This window comes from Arachis stenosperma, chromosome 10, assembly GCF_014773155.1.
Source record: "Arachis stenosperma cultivar V10309 chromosome 10, arast.V10309.gnm1.PFL2, whole genome shotgun sequence".
Lineage (NCBI taxonomy): Eukaryota > Viridiplantae > Streptophyta > Magnoliopsida > Fabales > Fabaceae > Arachis > Arachis stenosperma.
The window spans coordinates 30,656,986-30,678,525 of record NC_080386.1 but is presented as its reverse complement, the minus strand read 5'-3'; the positions used below and the strand labels follow the sequence as shown (position 1 = coordinate 30,678,525).

Sequence of the window (21,540 nt, the reverse complement as noted above, 5' to 3'; positions counted from 1 at the left end):
CCTCCGACGCGATTCGGTGCAAAGCCTTCCCCACCACTCTCACCAAGTCGGCCATGAGGTGGTTCGACAACCTGCCACCGAGATCAATCACCAGCTTCGAAGACCTAACTAAGAAATTCCTAACAAGGTTCTCCATTCAAAAGGACAAGGCAAAACATGCCCCCAGTCTACTCGGGATCAAACAAGGTAACCAAGAAACTCTCCGAGAATACATGGAGCGATTCAACAAAGCCTGCCTGGACATACAACACTTGCCCACTGAAGCAGCTATCATGGGATTGGCAAATGGCCTAAAGGAAGGACCGTTTAGCCAATCCCTCTCCAAACGATACCCGACCTCCCTATACGAGGTGCAGGAGCGGGCAGAAAAATATATCAATATGGAGGAAACCTCCCAGCTAAGAGACTCTTCTAGGAAGGAATCAACCTACCCACTCCGAGACCGAGATCGAGAACAGAAGAAGAAAGAAGAACCCAACTCAGACAAGCCCCGGAAATACCACAACTATACCCCCCTCCGAGTCTCCCTGGTAGACATCTACAGAGAAGTATGCCACACCGAAAAGATCCCACCACCCCGACCTCTAAAACGCAAAAGAGCGGGGAGAGATCGGTCCGAATACTGCGAATATCACAAACTCTACGGTCATTCTACCAACGACTGCCACGACCTAAAGAATGTCATAGAAAAGCTAGCCAGAGAAGGAAAGCTCGACAGATACATAGCAGAGAAAGGAGAAGATACCAGGAAGAGAAGACGAGGAGACAATGAAGGTCGGGCCGAACAAGTCCCGCGAACCCCTGAAAGACACGTTCACATGATAAATGGAGGTTTCGCAGGCGGAGGAACATCTAGATCCTCGCGAAAAAGACACCTCAAAGAAATCTATCATGTCCGAGAAGACAGTTCCCTGCCCGAGTTACCCACTATCTCATTTACCCGAGAGGATGCTCAAGGGATAACACCCGGGCACGACGATCCAATGGTGATCACCGTTATTCTAGCAAACGCCAACTTACATCGGACCCTGATTGACCAGGGAAGCTCAGCAGATATCCTGTTCAAAGCGGCCTTCGACAAACTCGGACTTGAGGAAAAAGAGCTAAAAGCCTATCCCACCGACCTATTTGGGCTAGGGGACACCCCGATCCATCCCTTAGGATACATCTCGCTACACACTACCTTTGGAAGAGGCGAGCAATCTAAAACATTAAGCATCGACTACATTGTAGTCGACGTCACTTCAGCGTACAATGCCCTTATTGGGCGACCAACCTTAAACAGACTGGCAGCTATAGTCTCGACCCCACACCTCTGTATGAAGTTCCCTACCACAAAAGGAATCGTTACCCTAAAGGGCGACCAAAAGCTAGCACGGCGATGCTACAACGAAAGCCTAAGCCTAAAAGGGAAAGAGATCAACACAATAGAACTCGGGCGAGTTCAAACCCGAGAAGACCTTCGGCCACAACCAGAGGGAGAAACCGAAAGGATCCAAATCGGGAACACACCTGAAAAAGTAACAAACATTGGAGCAAACCTCGAAGCAGGCCTAAAGGAGGAACTCATAACCCTCTTAAGGGAGAATTCCGACCTCTTCGCCTGGAAGGCCTCCGACATGCCAGGCATAAGTCCCGACCTGACGTGCCATAAGCTATCAGTATACCCAGGATCCAAACCCGTCCAACAGAGACGCCGGAAGCTCGGACCCGAGCGCATGCAGGCAATAGAAGAACAGGTACAAGCACTACTAGATGCAGGATTCATTAAGGAAGTAAAATATCCCCTATGGCTCGCAAACGTGGTCCTGGTATAAAAGCCCAACGGAAAATGGAGGATGTGCGTCGATTACACGGATCTCAACAAAGCCTGCCCCAAAGACCCATATCCACTACCAAACATCGACGCCTTAGTCGACGCAGCCTCAGGCTACAGATATCTCTCCTTCATGGACGCATACTCGGGATACAATCAAATCCCAATGTACGGACCCGACCAAGAAAAGACCTCGTTCATAACCCCAAGGGCAAACTACTGCTACGTAGTAATGCCCTTCGGGCTGAAGAACGCCGGGGCAACCTACCAAAGGCTAATGAACAAAGTATTCTCAGAGCACATCGGGCTACAGCTAGAAGTGTACGTCGACGATATGCTGGTGAAGACACAAGAAGACAGAAACTTGGTTCCCGACCTCACAAGTGTCTTCGGCACCCTCAGGAAACACAACATGAGACTTAACCCGACCAAGTGCACCTTCGCCGCAGAAGCCGGAAAGTTCTTAGGCTTCATGCTGACTCAAAGAGGCATCGAAGCAAACCCGGACAAATGCCAAGCGATACTCAAAATGAAGAGCCCGACGTGTGTCAAAGAAGTACAACAACTAAATGGAAGGCTAGCCGCCCTATCAAGATTCTTGGCAGGATCAGCGATAAAATCACTACCTCTCTACTCACTCCTAAAGAAAGGGAAACCCTTCTCATGGACCCCGGAGTGCGAAAAAGCCTTCCAAGAATTCAAGGAATTTCTCGGGCAGCCACCAATCCTAACCCGGCCTTTAAAAGGGGAAGAGCTCGTACTATACCTCTCGGTCGGACATCGGGCAGTTGCTTCAGCATTAATACGAGAAAATGACCAAGGACAACACCCCATATACTTCGTAAGCAAGGCACTACAAGGGGCCGAATTAAACTATCAGAAAATAGAGAAATTCGCCTACGCCCTAGTATTCACGGCTCGGAGGCTCCGTCCCTACTTTCAAGCCCACACCATCAAAGTCCGGACGAACCAACCCATGAGACACATCCTACAAAAAACAGACATGGCAGGACGAATCCTACAATGGGCGGTGGAACTGTCCGAGTTCGACCTCCACTATGAAGCCCGGACTGCCATAAAATCTCAATATCTAGCCGACTTCATCGCAGAATATACTGAGACCCCGGGAACCCCACTCTCGTGGAATCTGTATGTCGACGGGTCCTCAAACAAAACAGGAAGCGGAGCCGGTGTTATACTCGAAAGCGACCAAGGAACACAGATAGAGCTATCCTTAAAATTCGAGTTCCAGGCTTCAAACAACCAAGCCGAATACGAGGCCCTACTAGCAGGACTAAAGCTAGCCGAAGAGGTCGGAGCCCAGAGAATCACGATCTTCAGCGACTCCCAGGTCGTCACATCACAAGTAAATGGAAATTACCAGGCCAAAGACCCTACTATGAAAAAGTACCTGGACCAAACACAGGCACAATTACGACACTTCCCGGAAATACAAATCCAGCACATACCTCGGGAACAAAATGCTCGGGCAGACGCCCTCTCAAAGCTCGCTAGCACCAAGCCCGGAGGCAACAACAGAAGTCTTCTCCAAGAAACCCTACAATCTCCCTCCGTGCTAAGAGAGGAAGAAACGTTAAATATATCCAACCAACAGCAAGGATGGATGACCCCCATACTCAACTACCTGAAGTCAGGAACTCTCCCCATAGAAAGAAAAGAAGCTAAAAGGCTTGCAAAGGACGCCCAGAATTATACGCTAATTCACGACGTATTATACAGAAGAGGATTCTCAAGCCCCCTCCTTAGGTGCGTTCCGACCTCAGAAACAAAGGGCGTCCTCGAAGAAGTCCACGAAGGCATGTGTGGGAACTATCTCGGAGCTCGGGCACTATCCAAGAAAGTAGTCAGGGCCGGGTTCTACTGGCCGACCTTACAAAGAGACGCGACAGAGTTTGTGAAAATATGCCCCCCTGCCAAAAACACGCCAATTTTCACAAGGCACCGCCCGAAGACCTTATCAGCATCACTGCGCCATGGCCCTTCACAAAATGGGGACTCGACCTACTCGGCCCGTTTCCACAAGGACCGGGGCAAGTCAAATACCTCATAGTAGGGGTCGACTACTTCACAAAATGGATCGAAGCCGAACCCTTAGCCACTATTACGGCTCAGAAAAGCCGTAAATTCCTATACAAAAACATCGTCACGAGGTTCGGAGTCCCCTACTCCATCACAACAGACAATGGAACACAGTTCACGGACACAAGTTTTCAGAACTTGGTGGCCGAACTAAAAATCAAACAGCAATTCACATCGGTCGAGCACCCACAAGCCAATGGACAAGCAGAGGCTGCAAATAAAGTCATCTTGGCCGGGTTAAAGCGAAGACTCCAAGAGGCCAAAGGGGCGTGGGCCGACGAACTCCCCCAGGTACTATGGGCATATCGGACAACCCCGCACTCTACAACGGGAGAATCCCCATTCCGGCTAGCTTACGGGATGGAGGCAATGATTCCTATTGAAATAGAGGAAGGGTCACCTAGAACCATCTTCTACAACGAAAAAGATAACCCGCAGGCACAAAGGGAAGAACTCGACCTCCTCCCCGAGGTCCGAGAAAGAGCTCGGATTCAAGAAGAAGCCTTAAAACGGCGAACGGCCCTCAGATACAATCAAAAGGTAATAAAGCGAAGCTTCTCCAGTCACGACCTGATTCTAATCCGAAATGACATCGGAACACAAAAGTCGGGAGAAGGAAAGCTAGCCGCAAATTGGAAAGGGCCCTACAAGGTAACAGAAGTCTTAGGGACAGGCTACTACAAAATATCCGACCTAGAAGGCAATGAGCTGCCCAGGACCTGGCACGCCTGTAATCTAAGACGGTACTACAGCTAGAAAAACTTAACCCGAGGTGTACTCTTTTTCCCTACAAGGGTTTTTTAATGAGACACCCGGTTAAGCAGGATACCCGACCTAAAGGGTAAACACTTTAAATATTCTTTCTTTTTAATACTAATCAAATTTCTCTATTTTCTCTTCCTCATGATGAAGCAAATCCTAGAAAGTACCCCACCAAGGCGCATTAATTTATGCTCGGCAAAACGCAAAAAATCATTTGCCAAAAGACCATACAAGGTCGGCAAAGATAAAGCGACGAGGTTCAAATTAATGTGAGAAGTTATAAAGTAACCCTGAAAATGGCTCGAAAAGCCAAATAAAAAAGAGGTTACAAAAATAACTTAAAAAGGCCGACCAAACGACGAAGTCGGACCTAACAAAAAGGAGGTACTCGAGCACCCGATGTCCGAGAAAAAGCTCGGCCCGAGAAAGAAGCCTTAAAACGGCAAGAACCAGGATTTCGAAAAACGCTAGCTAAAAAGTTGTTATGCAAAAAACAACTAAAAAGCACGAAAGCGGGGACATAAAGTCAAAACGCTAGCTAAAAAGTTGTTATCCGAAAAACAACTAAAAAGCACGAAAGCGAAAGTAAGAAGTCAAAACGCTAGCTAAAAAGTTGTTATGCAAAAAACAACTAAAAAGCACGAAAGCGGAGACATAAAGTCAAAACGCTAGCTAAAAAGTTGTTATCCGAAAAACAACTAAAAAGCACGAAAGCGAAAGTAAGAAGTCAAAACGCTAGCTAAAAAGTTGTTAATCAAAAACAACTAAAAAGCACAAAAGCGAAAGTAAGAAGTCAAAACGCTAAGCTAAAAAGTTGTTATCCGAAAACAACTAAAAAGCACAAAAGCGAAAGTAAGAAGTCAAAACGCTAAGCTAAAAAGTTGTTATCCGAAAACAACTAAAAAGCACAAAAGCGAAAGTAAGAAGTCAAAACGCTAAAAAGTTGTTATCCGAAAACGACTAAAAAGCACAAAAGCGGAAACAAAAAGTCAAGCGCGAACAAAAAACACCGCATAATAAAGTTACTACAAGTAGCTAAATAAAACAAGAGGTGTCCAAAATGTTCAACAGAAACCATCCAAAAACAAAAGAGCCCACAGATCGGGCAAAACACCAAGAAGTACAAGACTACAGAGGATCGAGGCCCTTTCCGGACTCCACATCGACAGCAGGCTGAAACATAGATATAGGGACTGCATCGACGGCAACGTCATCCCGGTTTGAAACCTCCACACCAGATCTATCCTCAGCCAAAGGTGAAGTCGGGTTCACAACCGGAACCTCGGGGTCGGACACCGGAGCCTTGTGGTCGGACACCGGAACCTCATCCTCGGCAGGAGCAGGAACAATCTTTCCCTCCACAACAATGTTTTCCGTACTGAATAAGCTCAGATCCAGGTCGGGAGCAAGAACCCGGACCTGATCCCTCAAATTCACAAACATAGCATCCATACCCTTGGCCACATTATCTTCCAGCTCGTAAAAATCATCCCGAGCATACTGCAACTTCTCCTTCGTCTCCACAAGCTCGGCATACAGCTTAGTATAGTTCTCCGTCGCCACCCTCGCCATCTCCTCAGATGTCTTCGCCGCCGCCACAGCCGCGGTGGCCCTAGTTTTCTCTTCCTCCAAAGAGGCCTCCAGCTCAGTAATCCTGGCAGCCTTCAGTTGACTAATCTTATCAAGCTCAGACCGTGCCTTCTCAAGTCGGGAGCTGGTCGCCCCAAGGGGAGCTTTCTTGAACTCCCGAGCAATAGCGGCATGAAGACTAGCCATCCGAACACAGCTCCGCGCCATATACTGAAAGTGATGCTCCATAGACGCATCATCAGTAGAAATAAAGGTCTGGGGGAGAATGTGCTGCTCAATCCAACCAAGAGCGTCAAAATCCTTATCATTGAAACCAGCAAGCTCTTGAGAGGTCTTCTGCTTCTTGGGGGGAGGACCCGAGGTCGAAGACGGGGAAAGGTGACCGGGTCCGGAGGTCGGAGGATCTTGAGTTATAGCTCGGAACTGAGGAGTCGGAATGGTCTTCGACCGAGTCTGAACACCCACGGTAGTCTTCTGCGGAGAAGATCGGGCAGAAACCTCAGCCTCGATATTCCGAGCAGCCGCAGACTTCTTCGAACGACGAAGAAACTTCATGGAATCCGCCTGAGAAGACATCTCTGCAGAAACAAAAAGAAAGGGATTAGCACAAACAAGAATTCCACCAAAACAGGCAAAATACTAAAAGGATGAAGCTCGGAGAGGTCGGGAACTACCTAACTCGGAACGGAGAAGGCTTGGATCTCCCAACATTTTCTTCGTGTCCAAGTGAGGTGCCCGACCCCATAAACTGCTCAACACACCCGCAAAAGCCTGCTCTACCTCATCTAGACTCTCAAAAGTATACTTAACCGACACTACATTCTCCTGCCAACAAAGAGGAAAAGAAGGCTCCCCACTCTCATCTAGAAAGAAAGGTCGGACATCTCCAGCAGCCCGGACCTTGAAATAGTAGTTCTTGAAATCATGAAACGACTCATCATACAAGGTACAAAACTTCTTCCCCTGGTTAGCCCTAAAAGAGACCCAAGACACCTTCCCAGCACCCGACCCCAGCTTCGTCAACGCGAACAGATAGGAAAAAAGAGAAACAGAAGGGGAGACGCCCAAAAACTGACACAAAAGTTGAAACAGCTTTAAAAACGCCCAAGAATTTGGATGGAGTTGCGTAGGGGCAAGGTTACAAGACCAAAGGACCTCGGACTCCAAGTCGGTAAAGGGAAGTCGTACACCCAGCTTAGAGAAAAAACAATCGTAAGCATAAAAGAATAGCTTCTCGGAACTTTCTAAAGGCGGGAAGCACACTCTCTCCTCGGGCTCTGGGGCTACTAGCTCATAATCCCGTTCAGACTCCCTGCTCTCACAAATACTACACTCCCTACGGAACCTAACTAGATACTCAGAATCTACAACAGAAGGGACCCTTAGAGGAACAGGATCTACCCAACCAAGACCACTCGGAATCTTGGTCGACATTGCTTGAAACACCTTTCGAGACATAAAAAATCTTGCCTACAAAGAAGAATACAACAGCAAGCCAAAAATCACATAAATAGGCAGACAACAAAAAACCAAGAGAAAAGAGCCCCCCCCCCCACATACAAACAACCAAAGCAATGGCGGCGCCTCTTTTCGGGGCAACCCCAGCATAGAAGAAAAAGAAACAAAAGCATATGTGCACGGCGAAAGTAAAGACGAGAAACAAACCTGGAAAAAAGGAAGAAGACGACGAGCTCCGATGCAAGAAGAGCGAAAACAGCGGCGCAGAGGAAACCCCAAAAAACAACGCACAGAAAGAATCGGAGAAGAAAAACAGAAGGAAGATGCTCGAAAGAGAGGTGGCGAAAAACCCAAAGAAAGGGAAAGGGAACAGAATAAACAAAGAAAATGAGGAAAGGGGCAAATAAATAATGCCTGCACAGAGCCCGAACGGAAATCGAGGAGAAACGGTAAAAAGCAATAAATGCTGAAACGGCCATTTTCAAATTTTGAAAAAACGACTATGCCCGAGCTCGACCTCTCAAAAGGACGAACTCGGACAGGGGCACTGTTCATACCCTGACCGAGCTCTCCATACTCGGCCAATCCACGAAAGGTCCGACCTCATCCAAAGGCCCACGCCTAAAGGTCGGACCTCGGACATCATAGCAAGGAAGGCCCATCAAAAGGAACACAGCCCAAAACCTAAAGGCCGAAATAGGCCTAGAAGAGGCGGTTCCGCAAAGATAGAGATAAAACTCCCAAAAGATAAGATAAGATAAGAATATCTTATCCAGGGAAGATCACGGCCAACCACTATAAATACACTGGAACACCCAGGTATAAAGGATACTCTAATTCTACTCAATATCTGCTTGGACCCATGCTAACTTAAGCATCGGAGTGTCATTGCAGGTACAACCCCCCGCCGCTCAGCACACCAAGCTCGGGTCACGGAACCCCTACCTCGGGCCTTGCTAGACGACCGAGCTACACGTTTCAGGTAACCCTCGGAACAGTGCCTATGGTACAAGGTATGGAAAACTTCCCAGGATCTTGTCTCTTTTGAGGTAATTTCTGCCTAGACAAGTTATCCAGTTCTTTGGTGAGCAAAGGGGGTTCATCCTCCCAAGTCTCATTTCCAAACAACTTGTCATTCAGCTTCATGATTGCTCCAAGGTATTTAGCAACTTGCTCTTCAGTGACATACTCATCCTCTTCAGAGGAAGAATACTCATCAGAGCTCATGAATGGCAGAAGTAAATCCAATGGAATCTCTATGGTCTCATTTTGAGCCTCAGATTCCCATGGTTCCTCACTAGGGAACTCATTGGAGGCTAGTGCACGCCCATTAAGGCCTTCCTCAGTGGCGTCCACTTCCTCTCTTTCCTCTCCAAATTCGGCCATGTTGATGACCTTGCACTCTCCTTTTGGATTTTCTTCTGTATTGCTTGGAAGAGTACTTGGAGGGAGTTCAGTAATTTTCTTACTCAGCTGTCCCACTTGTGCCTCCAAGTTCCTAATGGAGGACCTTGTTTCAGTCATGAAACTTTGAGTGGTTTTGATTAGATCAGAGACCATGGTTGCTAAGTCAGAGGGGTTCTGCTTAGAATTCTCTGTCTGTTGCTGAGAAGATGATGGAAAAGGCTTGCCATTGCTAAACCTGTTTCTTCCACCATTATTGTTATTGAAACCTTGTTGAGGTCTCTCTTGATTCTTCCATGAGAAATTTGGGTGATTTCTCCATGAAGAATTATAGGTGTTTCCATAGGGTTCTCCTAGGTAATTCACCTCTTCCATTGAAGGGTTCTCAGGATCATAAGCTTCTTCTTCAGTTGAAGCATCCTTAGTACTGCTTGGTGCATTTTGCATTCCAGACAGACTTTGAGAAATCAAATTGACTTGTTGAGTCAATATCTTGTTCTGAGCCAAAATGGCATTCAGAGTATCAATCTCAAGAACTCCTTTCTTCTGACTTGTCCCATTGTTCACAGGATTTCTTTCAGAAGTGTACATGAATTGGTTATTTGCAACCATTTCAATGAGCTCTTGAGCCTCTGTAGGCGTCTTCTTCAGATGAAGAGATCCTCCAGCAGAGCTATCCAAAGACATCTTGGATAGTTCAGAGAGACCATCATAGAAAATACCTATGATGCTCCATTCAGAAAGCATGTCTGAGGGACACTTTCTGATTAATTGTTTGTATCTTTCCCAAGCTTCATAGAGGGATTCACCATCCTTCTGTCTGAAGGTTTGGACTTCCACTCTAAGCTTACTCAATTTTTGAGGTGGAAAGAACTTTGCCAAGAAGGCATTGACTAGCTTTTCCCAAGAGTCCAGGCTTTCTTTAGGTTGAGAGTCCAACCATGTCCTAGCTCTGTCTCTTACAGCAAAAGGGAATAGCATAAGTCTGTAGACCTCAGGGTCTACCCCATTAGTCTTGACTGTGTCACAGATTTGAAAGAACTCAGCTAAAAACTGATGAGGATCTTCCAATGGAAGTCCATGGAACTTGCAATTCTGTTGCATTAGAGAAACTAATTGAGGCTTAAGCTCAAAGTTGTTTGCTCCAATGGCAGGGATAGAGATGCTTCTCCCATAGAAGTCGGGAGTAGGTGCAGTAAAGTCACCCAGCACCTTCCTTGCATTGTTGTTGTTTTCGGCTGCCATAGGTTCTTCTTCCTTGAAGAATTCGGTCAGGTCCTCTACAGAGAGTTGTGCCTTAGCTTCTCTTAGCTTTCGCTTCAAGGTCCTTTCAGGTTCAGGGTCAGCTTCAACAAGAATGCCTTTGTCTTTGTTCCTGCTCATATGAAAGAGAAGAGAACAAGAAAATATGGAATCCTCCATGTCACAGTATAGAGATTCCTTGAGGTGTCAGAGGAACAGAAAAATAGAAGAAAGAAGAAGGAGAAAAATTCGAACTTTAATTAGATGGAGTTCGAATTGTGCATTAAGAAGGAGTGATACTCCATAAATAGAAGGATGTGAGAAGGAGGGAAGAGAATTTTCGAAAATTAAGTTAAAAAGTTTAAAAATATTTTGAAAAACACTACTTGATTTTCGAAAATAAGAGTGGGAAAGAAATCAAGTGATTTTTGAAAAAGATTTTGAAATTAGAAATTAAAAAGATTTGATTGAAAACTAATTTGAAAAAGATGTGGTTAAGAAGATATGATTGGTTTTAAAAAAATGTGATTGAGAAGATATGATTTGAAAAACATTTTAAAAAAGATTTGATTTGAAAACAATTTTAAAAGATATGATTTAAAAATTAATGACTTGCCTAACAAGAAAAGATATGATTCAAACATTAAACCTTTCTCAACAGAAAAGGCAACATACTTAAAATGTTCAATCAAATCATTAATTGTTAGTAAGTATCTTTAAAAGAGGAAATAAATTGATTTTGAAAACATTTGATTGAAAGGATATGATTTGAAAAAGATTTGATTTTGAAAAACTTTGAAAACTTGAAAAAAAATGATTTTGAAAACAAAATCTTCCCCCTTGTGCCATCCTGGCGTTAAACGCCCAGAATGGTATCCATTCTGGCGTTTAACGCCCAAAATGCTACCTTTTTGGGCGTTAAACGCCCAACCAGGTACCCTGGCTGGCGTTTAAACGCCAGTCTGTCCTTCTTCACTGGGCGTTTTGAACGCCCAGCTTTTTCTGTGTAATTCCTCTGCTGCATGTTCTGAATCTTCAGTCCCCTGTACTATTGACTTGAAAATAGAACTAAGATCAAATAAACAAGGCATGCAAGACACCAAACTTAAGATTAGACACTAGACTCAACCAAGAAAAAAAAAAGAAATAGAAAATACTTTATGTTTCTTGTTTCTTGAAAAATTTTTTTTTTTTGGTTTTTATGATTTTGTAATTTTTTTTGTGCTTTTTCGAAAATTATATGAAAATAGAAAATGAAGGTTTCAGAATTCTCAATTTGAATTTCCAGGGATCATTGCAATGCTAGTCTAAGACTCCGGTCCAGGAATTAGACATGGCTTCACAGCCAGCCAAGCTTTCAAAGAAAGCTTCGGTCCAAAACACTAGACATGGCCAATGGCCAGCCAAGCCTTAGCAGATCATTGCTCCAATAGCAAGATTGATAGAGATCAACAAGCTATTGTGATGATCAGTTGAAACCTCGGTCCAATAAGATTAGACATGGCTTCACAGCCAGCCAGATTTCAGCAAATCACCATGAAACACTAGAATTCATTCTTAAGAACTCTGAAGAAAAAATACCTAATCTGAGCAACAAGATGAACCGTCAGTTGTCCATACTCAAGAACAATCCCCGGCAACGGCGCCAAAAACTTGGTGCACGAAATTGTGATCACTACTTTTACACAAAATAATCCCTAGTAATGGCTCCAAAGACTTGGTGCTCAATACCATGGCATAAACACAACTTCGCACAACTAACCAGCAAGTGCACTGGGTCGTCCAAGTAATAAACCTTACGCGAGTAAGGGTCGATCCCACGGAGATTGTTGGTATGAAGCAAGCTATGGTCACCTTGTAAATCTCAGTCAGGCAGACTCAAATGGGTATAGATGATGAATAAAGCATAAAGATAAAGATAGAGATACTTATGTATATCATTGGTGAGAGCTTCAGATAAGCGTATGAAGATGCCTTCCCTTCCGTCTCTCTGCTTTCCTAATGTCTTCATCCAATCCTTCTTACTCCTTTCCATGGCAAGCTCATGTAGGGTTTCACCGTTGTCAGTGGCTACCTCCCATCCTCTCAGTGAAAATGTTCCCATGCTCTGTCACAGCATATGGCTAATCAGCTGTCGGTTCTCGGTCAGGCCGGAATAAAATCCATCGATTCTTTTGCGTCTGTCACTAACGCCCCGCCTGCTAGGAGTTTGAAGCACGTCACAGTCATTCAATCATTGAATCCTACTCAGAATACCACAGACAAGGTTAGACCTTCCGGATTCTCTTGAATGCTACCATCAGTTCTCGCCTATACCACGAAGACTCTGATCTCACGGAATGGCTGGCTCGTTTGTCAGGCGAGCACTCGTTTGTCAGGCGATCAACCATGCATCGTGTATCAGGAATCCAAGAGATATTCACTAAGCCTCGTATGCTTGTAGAACAAGAGTGGTTGTCAGTCACTTTGTTCATAAGTGAGAATGATGATGAGTGTCACGGATCATCACATTCATCAAGTTGAAGAACAGGTGATATCTTGGAACAAGAACAAGCGGAATTGAATAGAAGAACGATAGTAATTGCATTAATACTCGAGGTACAGCAGAGCTCCACACCTTAATCTATGGTGTGTAGAAACTCCACCGTTGAAAATACATAAGAACAAGGTCTAGGCATGGCCGTGAGGCCAGCCTCCCAGTGATCAAAAGATTCAAAGATCTCCAGATGAAAATACAATAGTAAAAGGTCCTACTTATAGAAAACTAGTAGCCTAAGGTGTACATAGATGAGTAAATGACATAAAAATCCACTTCCGGGCCCACTTGGTGTGTGCTTGGGCTGAGCAATGAAGCATTTTCGTGTAGAGACTCTTCTTGGAGTTAAACGCCAGCTTTTATGCCAGTTTGGGCGTTTAACTCCCAATTAGGTGCCAGTTCCGGCGTTTAACGCTGGAATTTCTTGAGGTGACTTTGAACGCCGGTTTGGGCCATCAAATCTTGGGCAAAGTATGAACTATCATATATTGCTGGAAAGCCCAGGATGTCTACTTTCCAACGCCGTTGAGAGCGCGCCAATTGGGCTTCTGTAGCTCCAGAAAATCAACTTCGTGTGCAGGGAGGTCAGAATCCAACAGCATCTGCAGTCCTTTTGAGTCTCTGGATCAGATTTTTGCTCAGATCCCTCAATTTCAGCCAGAAAATACCTGAAATCACAGAAAAACACACAAACTCATAGTAAAGTCCAGAAAAGTGAATTTTAACTAAAAACTAATAAAAATATAATAAAAACTAACTAGATCATACTAAAAACATACTAAAAACAATGCCAAAAAGCGTACAAATTATCCGCTCATCAGCTGGCATTTGCCATGTCTAGTGTTTTGGACCGAAGCTTTCTTTGAAAGCTTGGCTGGCTGTGAAGCCATGTCTAATTCCTGGACCGGAGTCTTAGACTAGCATTGCAATGATTCCTGGAATCCAAATTAAGAATTCTGAAACCTTTATTTTCCATTTTCATATAATTTTCGAAAAAGCACAAAAAAATTATAAAATCATAAAAACCAAAAATATTTTATGTTTCTTGTTTGAGTCTAGTGTCTAATTTTAAGTTTGGTGTCTTGCATGCATTGTTTATTTGATCTTGGTTCTATTTTCAAGTCAATAGTACAGGGAACTGAAGATTCAGAACATGCAGCAGAGGAATTTCACAGAAAAAGCTGGGCGTTCAAAATGCCCAGTGAAGAAGGACAGACTGGCGTTTAAACGCCAGCCAGGGTGCCTGGTTGGGCGTTTAACGCCCAAAAAGGTAGTGCATTGGGCGTTAAACACCAGAATGTGCACCATTCTGGGCGTTTAACGCCAGGATGGCACAAGAGGGAAGATTCTGTTTTTAATTCAGATTTTTTTTCAAGTTTTCAAAGTTTTTCAAAATCAAATCTTTTTCAAATCAAATCTTTTCAATCAAATGTTTTCAAAATCAATTTCTTTCCTTTTTCAAAGATACTTGCTAACAATTAATGATTTGATTGAACATTTCAAGTATGTTGCCTTTTCTGTTGAGAGAGGTTTAATGTTTGAATCATATCTTTTCTTGTTAAGCAAGTCATTAATTTTTAAAATCAAATCTTTTTGAAATTTTTTTCAAATCATATCTTTTCAATCATATCTTTTTTAAAACCATAATTTTTCAATCAAATCTTTTTAATCACATCTTTTTCAAAATAGTTCTCAATCATATCTTTTTAAATTCTAATTTCAAATTCTTTTTCAAAAATTACTTGACTTCTTTCCCACTCTTGGTTTTCGAAAATCAATTAAGGTCTTTCAAAATATTTTCAAAATCTTTCATTTAATTTTCGAAAATTTCTTCCTCTCTTCTCATCCTTCCATTTATGGAGTACCACTCCTTCTCAATGCACAATTCGAATTCTATCTGATTAAGTTCGAATTCTTCTACCTCTTTCTTCTATTTTTCTGTTCCTCTGACACCTCAAGGAATCTCTATACTATGACATAGAGGATTCCACATTTTCTTGTTCTTTCATATGAGTAGGAACAAAGACAAAGGCATTCTTGTTGAAGCTGACCCTGAACCTGAAAGGACCTTGAAGCGAAAGCTAAGAGAAGCTAAGGCACAATTCTCTGTAGAGGACCTAACCGAATTCTTCAAAGAAGAAGAACACATGGCAGCCGAAAACAACAACAATGTAAGGAAGGTGCTGGGTGACTTTACTGCACCTACTCCCGACTTCTATGGGAGAAGCATCTCTATCCCTGCCATTGGAGCAAACAACTTTGAGCTTAAGCCTCAATTAGTTTCTCTAATGCAACAGAATTGCAAGTTCCATGGACTTTCATTGGAAGATCCTCATCAGTTCTTAGCTGAATTCTTGCAAATCTGTGACACTGTCAAGACTAATGGGGTTGACCCTGAGGTCTACAGACTTATGCTATTCCCTTTTGCTGTAAGAGACAGAGCTAGGACATGGTTGGACTCACAACCTAAAGAAAGCCTGGACTCATGGGAAAAGCTAGTCAATGCCTTATTGGCAAAGTTCTTTCCACCTCAAAAATTGAGTAAGCTTAGAGTGGAAGTCCAAACCTTCAGACAGAAGGATGGAGAATCCCTCTATGAAGCTTGGGAAAGATACAAACAATTGATCAGAAAATGTCCCTCTGGCATGCTTTCTGAATGGAGCATCATAGGTATTTTCTATGATGGTCTCTCTGAACTATCCAAGATGTCTTTGGATAGCTCTGCTGGAGGATCTCTTCATCTGAAGAAGACGCCTACAGAAGCTCAAGAACTAATTGAAATGGTTGCAAATAACGAATTCATGTACACTTCTGAAAGGAATACTGTGAACAATGGGACAAATCAGAAGAAAAGAGTTCTTGAGATTGATACTCTGAATGCCATTCTGGCTCAGAACAAGATATTGACTCAACAAGTCAATTTGATTTCTCAAAGTCTGTCTGGAATGCAAAATGCACCAAGCAGTACTAAGGATGCTTCATCTGAAGAAGAAGCTTATGATCCTGAGAACCCTTCAATGGAAGAGGTGAATTACATGGGAGAACCCTATGGAAGCACCTATAATTCTTCATGGAGAAATCATCCAAATCTCTCATGGAAGGATCAACAGAGACCTCAACAAGGTTTCAACAAAAATAATGGTGGAAGAAACAGGTTTAGCAATGGCAAGCCTTTTCCATCATCTTCTCGGCAACAGACAGAGAATTCTAAGCAGAACCACTCTGACTTAGCAACCATGGTCTCTGATCTAATCAAAACCACTCAAAGTTTCATGACTGAAACAAGGTCCTCCATTAGGAATTTGGAGGCACAAGTGGGACAGCTGAGCAAGAAAGTTACTGAACTCCCTCCTAGTACTCTTCCAAGCAATACAGAAGAAAATCCAAAAGGAGAGTGCAAGGCCATCAACATGGCCGAATTTGGAGAGGAAGGAGAGGAAGTGAACGCCACTGAGGAAGACCTCAATGGGCGTGCACTAGCCTCCACTGAGTTCCCCAATGAGGAACCATGGGAATCTGAGGCTCAAAATGAGACCATAGAGATTCCATTGGACTTACTTCTGCCATTCATGAGCTCTGATAAGTATTCCTCCTCTGAAGAGGATGAGTATGTCACTGAAGAGCAAGTTGCTAAATACCTTGGAGCAATCATGAAGCTAAATGACAAGTTATTTGGAAATGAGACTTGGGAGAACGAACCTCCTTTGCTCACCAAAGAACTGGATGACTTGTCTAGGCAGAAATTACCTCAAAAGAGACAAGATCCTGGGAAGTTTTCAATACCTTGTACCATAGGCACCATGACCTTCAAGAAGGCTTTGTGTGACTTAGGGTCAAGTGTAAACCTCATGCCTCTCTCTGTAATGGAGAAGCTAGGGATCTTTGAGGTGCAAGCTGCAAGAATCTCACTAGAGATGGCAGACAATTCAAGAAAACAAGCTTATGGACTTGTAGAGGATGTTTTGGTAAAGATTGAAGACCATTACATCCCTACTGATTTCATAGTCCTAGAGACTGGGAAGTGTATGGATGAATCTATCATCCTTGGCAGACCCTTCCTAGCCACAGCAAAGGCTGTGATTGATGTTGATAGAGGTGAACTGATCATTCAAGTGAATGAAGAATCCTTTGTGTTTAAGGCTCAAGGATATCCTTCTGTCACCATGGAGAGGAAGCATGAAGAGCTTCTCTCAAATCAGAGTCAAACAGAGCCCCTACAGTTAAACTCTAAGTTTGGTGTTGGGAGGCCACAACCAAACTCTAAGTTTGGTGTTGAACCCCCACATTCAAACTCTAAGTTTGGTGTTGGGAGGTTTCAACATTGCTCTGAGAAAATGTGAGGCTCCATGAGAGCCCTATGTCAAGCTACTGACATTAAAGAAGCGCTTGTTGGGAGGCAACCCAATGTTATATTTTATCTATTTTCCTTTGTTATTTTATGTTTTCTGTAGGTTGATGATCATGAGAAGTCACAAAATCAATTGAAAAAGCAAAAACAAAATGAAAAACAGGAAGAAAAACAGCACACCCTAGAGGAAGAACCTACTGGCGTTTAAACGCCAGTGAGGCTAGCAGATGGGCATTTAACGCCCAGTCTGGCACCATTCTGGGCGTTTAACGCCAGAAAGGGGCACCAGACTGGCGTTAATCGCCAGGAAAGGGCAAGAACCTGGCGTTAAACACCAGAAATGGGCACCAGCCCGGCGTTTAACGCCAAAATTGGCTAAAAACACAATTTTGCATGCCATTTGGTGCAGGGATGACTTTTCCTTCACACCTCAGGATCTGTGGACCCCACAGGATCCCCACCAACCCCACCACCCTCTTTCTTCTTCACCCATTCACCAATCACCTCAACACCTCTTCCCCAAAAACCCTTCACCTATCAAATCCCATCTTTCTCTTCACCACTCACATCCATCCTTCATAAAACCCCACCTACCTCACCCTTCAAATTTAAACCACTTTCCCTCCAAAACCTACCCATACATGACCGAACCATGAGCCCCCCTCTCCTATATAAACTCTTCTTCTACTCTCTTCTTTCTTCTTTTGCTCAAGGACGAGCAAACCTTTTAAGTTTGGTATGGTAAAAGCATTGCTTTTTGTTTTTCCATAACCATTTATGGCATCCAAGGCCGGAGAAACCTCTAGAAAGAGGAAAGGGAAGGCAAAAGCTTCCACCTCCGAGTCATGGAAGATGGAGAGATTCATCTCAAGGGTGCATCAAGACCACTTCTATGAAGTTGTGGCGTTGAAGAAGGTGATCCCCGAGGTCCCTTTTTCACTCAAAAAGAGGGAATATCCGGAGATCCGACATGAGATCCGAAGAAGAGGTTGGGAAGTTCTTACCAACCCCATTCAACAAGTCGGAATCTTAATGGTTCAAGAGTTCTATGCCAATGCATGGATCACCAAGAACCATGATCAAAGTATGAACCCGGATCCAAAGAATTGGCTTACTATGGTTCGGGGGAAATACTTGGATTTTAGTCCGAAAAATATGAGGTTGGCATTCAACTTGCCCATGATGCAAGGAGATGAACATCCTTACACTAGAAGGGTCAACTTTGATCAAAGGTTGGACCAAGTCCTCACTGACATTTGTGAAGAGGGCGCCCAATGGAAGAGAGATTCAAGAGGGAAGCCGGTTCAATTGAGAAGGCATGACCTAAAGCCCGTGGCTAGAGGATGGTTGGAGTTTATCCAACGCTCAATCATTCCCACTAGCAACCGGTCCGAAGTTACTCTAGACCGGGCCATCATGATTCATAGCATCATGATTGGAGAAGAAGTAGAAGTTCATGAGGTTATAGCCCAAGAACTCTATAAGGTGGCGGACAAGTCCTCTACCTTGGCAAGGTTAGCCTTTCCTCATCTCATTTGTCACCTCTGTTATTCAGTAGGAGTTGACATAGAGGGAGACATCCTCATTGATGAGGACAAGCCCATCACTAAGAAAAGGATGGAGCAAACAAGAGACCCCGCTCATCATGAGATCCCTGAGATGCCTCAAGGGATGCACTTTCCTCCACAAGACTATTGGGAGCAAATTAACACCTCCCTAGGAGAATTGAGTTCCAACATGGGACAACTAAGGGTGGAGCACCAAGAACATTCCATCCTCCTCCATGAAATTAGAGAAGATCAAAGAATCATGAGAGAGGAGCAACAAAGACAAGGAAGAGACATTGAGGAGCTCAAGCACTCCATAAGACCTTCAAGAGGAAGAACAAGCCGCCATCACTAAGGTGGACCCGTTCTTTAATCTCCTTGTTCTTTATTTTCCTGTTTTTTGAATTTTAGTGCTTATGTTTATCTATGTTTGTGTCTTGTGATCATTAGTGTCTATGCCTAAAAGTTATGAATGTCCTATGAATCCATCACCTTTCTTAAATAAAAAGTGTTCTTAATTGAAAAAGATAAGAATTGCATGAATTTTGAATTTTATAACAGTTTAATTATTTTGATGTGGTGGCAACACTTTTGTTTTCTGAATGTATGCTTAAACAGTGCATATGTCTTTTGAATTTGTGGTTCATGAATGTTGGCTCTTGAAAGAATGATGAAAAAGGAGACATGTTACTGAGGATCTGAAAAATCATAAAAATGATTCTTGAAGCAAGAAAAAGCAGTGAATACAAAAAAAAAACGAAAAAAAAGGGAAAAAGAGAAAAAGTAAAAGAAAGAAAAAGAAAGAAATAAAGTTGTGATCCAAGGCATAAAGAGTGTGCTTAAGAACCCTGGACACCTCTAATTGGGGACTCTAGCAAAGCTGAGTCACAATCTGAAAAGGTTCACCCAATTATGTGTCTGTGGCATGTATGTATCCGGTGGTAATACTGGAAGACAGAGTGCTTTGGGCCACGGCCAAGACTCAATAAGTAGCTGTATTCAAGAATCATCATACTTAACTAGGAGAATCAATAACACTATCTGGATTCTGAGTTCCTAAAGAAGCCAATCATTCTGAATTTCAAAGGATAGAGTGAGATGCCAAAACTATTCAGAGGCAAAAAGCTAAAGTCCCGCTCATCTAATTAATACTGATCTTCATAGATGTTTTTGGAGTTCATTGCATATTCTCTTCTTTTTATCTTATTTGATTTTCAGTTGCTTGAGGACAAGCAACAATTTAAGTTTGGTGTTGTGATGAGCGGATAATTTGTACGCTTTTTGGCATTGTTTTTAGTATGTTTTCAGTAGGATTTAGTTAGTTTTTAGTATATTTTTATTAGTTTTTAATTAAAATTCACTTTTCTGGACTTTACTATGAGTTTGTGTGTTTTTCTGTGATTTCAGGTATTTTCTGGCTGAAATTGAGGGACCTGAGCAAAAATCTGATCCAGAGACTGAAAAGGACTGCAGATGCTGTTGGATTCTGACCTCCCTGCACTCGAAGTGGATTTTCTGGAGCTACAGAAGCCCAATTGGCGCGATCTCAATGGCGTTGGAAAGTAGACATCCTGGGCTTTCCAGCAATATATGATAGTCCATACTTTGCCCAAGATTTGATGGCCCAAACTGGCGTTCAAAGTCACCTTCAAAATTCCCAGCGTTAAACGCCGGAACTGGCACCAAAGTGGGAGTTAAACGCCCAAACTGGCACAAAAGCTGGCGTTTAACTCCAAGAAGAGTCTCTACACGAAAATGCTTCAATGCTCAGCCCAAGCACACACCAAGTGGGCCCGGAAGTGGATTTTTATGTCATTTACTCATCTCTGTACACCCTAGGCTACTAGTTTTCTATATATAGGACCTTTTACTATTGTATTTTCATCAGGGGATCTTAGATCATCTTTAGGTCTTTGAATCCTTTGATCATGTTCTGGGGGCTGGCCTCACGGCCATGCCTAGACCTTGTTCTTATGTATTTTCAACGGTGGAGTTTCTACACACCATAGATTAAGGTGTGGAGCTCTGCTGTACCTCGAGTATTAATGCAATTACTATTGTTCTTCTATTCAATTCCGCTTGTTCTTGTTCTAAGATATCACTTGTTCCTCAACTTGATGAATGTGATGATCCGTGACACTCATCATCATTCTCACCTATGAACGTGTGACTGACAACCACCTCCGTTCTACCTTAGATTGGGTGAATATCTCTTGGATTCCTGATACACAATGCATGGTTGATCGCCTGACAACCGAGCGCTCGCCTGATAAACGAGCCAGCCATTCCGTGAGATCAGAGTCTTCGTGGTATAGGCAAGAACTGATGGCGGCATTCAAGAGAATCCGGACGGTCTAACCTTGTCTGTGGTATTCTGAGTAGGATTCAATGATTGAATGACTGTGACGTGCTTCAAACTCCTGAGGGCGGGGCGTTAGTGACAGACGCAAAAGAATCACTGGATTCTATTCCGGCCTGATCGAGAACCGACAGATGGATAGCCGTTCCGTGACAGGGTGCGTTGAACATTTCCACTGAGAGGATGGGAGGTAGCCACTGACAACGGTGAAACCCTTGCATAAGCTTGCCATGGAAAGGAGTAAGAAGGATTGGATGAAGACAGTAGGAAAGCAGAGAGATGGAAGGGACCAAGCATCTTCATACGCTTATCTGAAATTCCTACCAATGATATACATAAGTATCTCTATCTTTATCTTTATGTTTTATTCATCATCTA

The 21,540-nt window shown here is 43.5% G+C and overlaps 2 non-coding genes across 2 annotated transcripts; one reads left to right on the top strand and one right to left on the bottom strand.

Annotated features, from left to right (window-relative positions):
- The first annotated feature begins 9,871 nt into the window (after window positions 1-9,871).
- Window positions 9,872-9,979, top strand: LOC130958581 (small nucleolar RNA R71). Its single transcript, XR_009077694.1, has one exon. It is a non-coding gene; the product is annotated as a small nucleolar RNA R71 (small nucleolar RNA).
- A 5,472-nt stretch (window positions 9,980-15,451) lies between these two features.
- LOC130959426 (small nucleolar RNA R71) lies at window positions 15,452-15,555 on the bottom strand. The gene has a single exon (XR_009078506.1). It is a non-coding gene; the product is annotated as a small nucleolar RNA R71 (small nucleolar RNA).
- Between the last annotated feature and the right edge of the window lie 5,985 nt (window positions 15,556-21,540).